Here is a 6,030-nt window from a genome sequence, read left to right on the forward strand (position 1 = left end):
GAGCCCAGCAACAGTTAACCGCAGTGGTTCAGCCCAGAGGTAATTAAATAAAGAGTTGACTTTTCGATTAAAGGAACGATCTGAATACCAGAACTAAAATAATATGAAATACTATCGAGTGCACTTCAGGCCGGCCGAATGATTAAATTTTTATATTTTATCGAGTTTGAAGAATCTTAGTATTACGCTGTTTTTAATATCAGCCAGGACTCGGAGAGAGCGGGGAGAAAAAACTCCTTTAAACAGGATCTGACAGGATTAGGGATGCACACTTCGACTGGCTGTGCGTGCTGGGATCTGTGCGAGGATGAAAGTGGACGTCTGGTTTGTGTTTCGTGGCTGAAGCATGAAAAGAGGATGAAAGTTTCAGTTTTGGGGGGTTTTCTTTTCTCAAAGCATCCTTCTTCTTCTGTCAAACCGGAGCAGCTGAACAGTCTGTGGGACAGATTTAACACAGACACATTAACAGGAAGTCGCTGGATTTGTTTCTCCTCAGATCGGCTTCTCAAACGGTGGGTCGGGGTCCTGTTGTTGGGCCGGCAGCTGGTTCAAACTGGGCATTTCTTCAGAGGAAAGCCCAGTGAGTCCGGATAGTTTCACCTCTGCCCCCTCCCTTCTTTCTCTCCCTGTCTCGTCTCTGTCAAGCACACTGACAGTAGCTCTACTGTTAAAAAAAACGGATTATTGTAATTTAGTTCATCTGATGAACACAAATGCAGCACTAACACTCAGCACAGTGTGCAAGATCTCACTTTAAATATCTTCAGAGACGGTTAAAGGTCCCGTATTCAGGTTCACACGTCAGCCTGATGAAAACGAGTCTGGTGCTGAACTTCACACAAACCTCTTTCACAGCAATGAAACAGATTTAGGGTTTTGTTAAAATTATCTCATTTGTAGCTTTCCGAGTGTGACAGCGATGCTCAGAAGTTCATCAGGGAGAAGAAAACGCTTTTAGAGACGCACTGATATATCCGTCTGTTATCGGCTCAGTTGACTGATGCTGGCAGATGAGATTTCTCAAAGACCAAAAACCTGTTGAGTCAGCTTATTTTAAACATTTCCTCAGAACTTCCCAACAGCAGCGTCCATGAAAGCTGTCAGAGCGTCGGTCACTGAACTCAGACACCTCGCACCCTGTTTCATGTTCTGTTTTGGTTTCATGCTAAAAAAGGTACAGGACGTAACTCTGTTGATGCTGGCTGCGTCTGCTGGTGTTGTGACCTCAGTGGGTGGCGATCTATCAGTGTTTGAATTAACAGCGGGTAATTAATGAACAGATTCTCTCGAATTCACTCCAAAAACACCTGAAAAGTCATACATTTTTAAAAACTTATTGAATAAACTAAATGAATAAAACCAAAAACAGGACAAAGAGATAAAGATGATAGGAAAACAACATTTGGAAGGTAAATACGCCAGCAAACCGAGTGCTGTGAACAACCTGCAATAGGTTTTCATACTAGAAATGACCCGACCTTAGATGACCTCTGACCGTGGTCCTGTGGAGGTTTTTGTACTCACTATTGTGGTTTGGACGAACAAACAAACCTTCAGACATGCCTTCGTGTGCTGTTTGCTCACCGCTCACAGCTTCACGTCGTGCAGCAGGTGAGAAATGGTTTGATTTGGGGCGGCTGGGGCTCAGGAGGTAGAGCGGGTCAGCTGCTAACTGGAAGGCTGGAGGTCCTTGAAGTATCCTTGGGCACAACAGTCGCCCTCAATACATCCATCAGAGTGTGAGTGTGTAACTGTTAGGTTATAGGCCTCTGGTGTGATTGAGGATAGTAGTAAGAAAGCACCATGAGCAATCAAATAGAGTATAAAATTCCAATAACCGGCTTTCCCGCCTCCTTTTAATTGAGTTCAGAGGCTTTTTTAAATGAATAAAACGAGGAAGTCAAGAGCAGGTTCACCTCCACACTCAACCTCTAAGATTACTCTAACGAAAGTAATCTACTTTAGTTACAGTATCTAAACTTGTTTCAGTGCATCAGCTTGTCTGCTATTTCTGTATTCAATGTTCAGCTAAAGGCACTCCCACTGAGTGTGGATCCTGAACCTGTGAGAGGAATTGTAACAGCAAAGATGGTGGAAGAAGTTTAAGTTATCTACTTTTCTAAAACCTTGTTTCCGTGTAAAGTCAGCCAACCTTTAAGTGTTATTCATCAGATTTTACTGGTGATTCTTTACATGCAGCTTTTATGCCACGGTGACCGTTAAAGATTGCGTTTCTTTAGATAATACTTCAGGAAAACTGCCCCAAAAGATGCCCGAGGTGTTTCTGGGTGGATGCTGAGTGGCAACATACTGCGTCTCAAACAGCTTCTTACATACTTCTAGTGCGATCTTGTCTGATATTGTTTATATAAATATAAACAATATTTATGTTTTCCAGCTGTACTTTTAGAACTTGATGTCCATCCTCTTTCAGGTCAGCTTCAAACCAAACACAAGACTCCACTTCCTGTCTGAATACAGGACCTTTAATCCTCCTGAAACCCGTCGCCGGACACACTCGTCTTCATCAGCAGCATGAATGCATAACCTTTATATATTTGACTGCATCGGGAGCAGCGCTCTGTGCACGAACACTAACGGTGACCGTGTTCTGCTGCTGTTTGTTCGCTAATGCAGAGCTGTAATCTCTTTTCTATCATGTGATGTCCTCTGGGTTTGTGGGTGACGCCGCACCGGGAGGCGGGTACTGCTGCATGCCTTTGCACTCGTGTTTAGGACTGTTTGTATAAAACCATGTCCGTGTGACAGCCTGCAAACTGCTGGAGGAGCGAGGATCCAGCGTTACGCTCCGACTCTGACCACAAACACTCTGCTTTCACCAAAAGTGACTGAAATGCAGACTTTGTGCTTAAATTCAAGAGCTTTCAGAACAAGATTACGTTCATTGTTTAGGAATTACAACCATTTTTTACACCATCCTCCAGAGGATCAAAAGTAATTTGACAAAGTAGCAATTTTTAATATAAGAATTCTTTTTCATATTTGAAAAATTAGGAAGTCTAGGAATAATGCTGTGTTTCCGTCCTTTGTTCCGTTCGTGAAGCCTTTGAATTAAAGCTGAAAGTTGCTCTTCAGTCACGTCCACTGTGGTGACGTCCAGAAACAGGAGAGGCAGATCTTGGGATTTTCTTCTCATAACTACAGGAGAGATTGTTTTGGGGGTTTTTAAGTCTCTGATCTCATAACTGTGAAGCAATAATGTAAAACTATCCAGAGGTAATTATGAGATCTTCTAATTCTAACATACAGAGCTTAATATTTCGTTTCAGTCATCTAGTTTGAGTAGCCAGACAAATAAATCAGGGGGCAGAAAATTGATCAATCGTTTTGATCGGCCAGTTTTTCTTTAATTTTTATTTCATTTTTTCCAACCTCGACGTTTCTTGTAAGAGTCAAAGTAGGATTAATATTTTTTAAGCGGTAACGAGAATTACAGAATTTCTTCAATCTGTCTCCAAGTTTGGTTTTCTTTGGTGAATGCAGAGTTTGCCTTCACTCAGATCAAATCAAATCACTTTTATTGTCACATCACATGTGCAGGCACACTGGCACAGCACATGCGAGTGAAATTCTTGTGTGCGAGCCCCACAAGCAACAGAGATGTGCAAACACAACAACACAAACGAGCAAAATACAAGAATGGCCAACCTGAAACTAATAAATATATGTACAAGATGTGAACACGATGGCTGTTTGTGCCATAAAAAATGAATTTAATAAATCCATAATCCCAAATAAACTTTGTAATAACTGATGGACCAAGACCAGACCTCAAAATTCAAGAAAGTTGAGCTGCTGTGATGGCCGCCATGTCACATGACCAGTGGATCACAGTTTGATTGGTTTGATTTCAGACAGAGCTGATTCCCTGATGTTCCCGATCTTTAAGATGACTTATGATGCTCAGATTTTGGGGTTTGATCTTCTCGAATACTCGAACAAATGTGATTTAAATTTGTAAACTTTTATTGAGAGTCAAAAAATCAATTCTCTCACTTTTACACCTGAAACAGCAGTGGGACAGGTTCACCTCGTGTGTTGATCCTCCTACAGATCCTCAGTTTGCAGGTTTTGTTGTTCAGACTTTCAGCCAAATATTCCCTCAGCTGTCTGTCAACCAAAACACTTCAGGAACAAACACCCAAAGGATGCTCTGGGCATTTCAAAGAGTATGAACTGTATATACAAACATCACATGCTGTTTTAAAGGTGTCTCTCTGGTTCTGCACTGTGATGATGTTCTGCTTTAAACTGAAGCCAGACTGAGATAAACTCTAAACTAAAATCTAAGATTTTAACCACAAACTCAACATTTCTGCACATTCCTGGTTTCAGATTTGTCTCCAACATGCAAAGTGATCGCTGAACATTTTTCTCTTTGACCTTCAAGCTTTTTTTCTTGGAAACTGCAAAATGCAAACCTCACTCAGTGAACCTCACTCTGAGTCTCTCAGACACAAATGTAATTTACTGCTGTTTTTTTTAACAATCTTTAAAACAGACGATTGAATCACCAAAATACCAACTGAAGCAAAAACGGCAGCCCAACACTGTGCACCACCGCCAAGGCTAAACATGCCCTCCTTTATCCATGATTTGAACCTCTGGATCCAGAAGGACATCTGGCTCTGGCTCTGGTTACTTTGTGAAATTTCCTTGAGAGCATCAAGCTGTTACCTCCCAAATTCTCCTTTGATGGATGATGTGAAATGTGCAGTTTTGTCCATTGTCCCAGTGGTAAAGAACGCCGAAAATTCCTGGCTCCGGATCTGGATCAACTCCAAAAGTTATCCAAAAGCTGAACTGTCAGTAAAGTTTAAATGCAGATCCATTGATTGTTTTTTTTAAGCAATCCAACAAACAAACAGACAAACCAGGCCAACTGTGTAACCTCCTTGATGTTTGAAACAGCAGAAACAAGAAGCAGCTCACAATAACCTTCTGTTCATATTTACAAAACCAAAATGTTTGTTTGTTTGTTTTGATTTTTGCATGCAGCTCAGGTCGCTCACCGCGAAGAAACAGGAGCTTGCTCCATTTGACGTCCCTGTTATGTTTTCCCATCAGAAGTAGGAATGTCAAAGATGTGTGTTTTCTTCATGAGCTAATCTCAGCTTCCTGACAAATGTTTTTCTATTTCTGTCAAACAACTCCTGGACTTTACTCTGTGATGGATTGGTCACCTGTCCAGGTGTACCCCACCTTCTGACCAGTGACAGCTGGGAAGGGCTCAACCCCCCTGTGACCCTGGATTAGATACATGGTTAAGTAAATGGATGGATTTGATGGGTCTTTCTACTTTTTTGTCTAAGCCCAGTTTAATGAAAATAAAATACACCTCGTGGCTGTTGCAGTTATTTTTTTAAATTCAGATGGTTAGTTATCTCCTAGTTTAACATCTCCTGGTCTCTGAATGCTTTCCTTTGTTAAACATGCGCATAAAATAAAGCCCAATAACTGTGGACATGTGGCTCCTGCTGGCTTTTGAAAATCAAAGAATCCGAATATGTTTTGGTTTTGTAAACGTGAACAGAAATCTGAACCTTTACACCTGATAGAGTTGTTGGGGGCGCCCTCTGGTGTCCATCACAGCAAACAACAAGCAGAACCAGCGACTCGTCACACAGCTGTTCTCATTAACCTCCACACTTATATCCAGGGTATTTTGTATAAAGTGCATCACTCTATATTTCAAGAATTGCTTATATTATTATTGTTATTGTTATTGTTATTATTTACTCAACACTGAGCACCAACTGTAACTAAAGATATGTGTGTGAGAGTGTGTGTGGGAGGGGAAATTATATAAATACACTTTGTCACCTCACAGCCTGCTGCCTCTTTATTGTTTATACACTTCATGATAACATTTAAGCATCTGTTTGATGAATGATCCTGGTTATGATACATACATAAACAGGAAGTGGTGTTAATTCTGCACAATTAAACAACTGAAGAAGAAGGATTCAAAGACCTCACATGTATTGTCATAGATTTTACATAGATTTT

The sequence above is a fragment of the Diplotaxodon limnothrissa genome, linkage group LG20, assembly GCF_057381915.1.
Source record: "Diplotaxodon limnothrissa isolate DT_005_m linkage group LG20, D_limnothrissa_male_GT1.1, whole genome shotgun sequence".
Taxonomy (NCBI): domain Eukaryota; kingdom Metazoa; phylum Chordata; class Actinopteri; order Cichliformes; family Cichlidae; genus Diplotaxodon; species Diplotaxodon limnothrissa.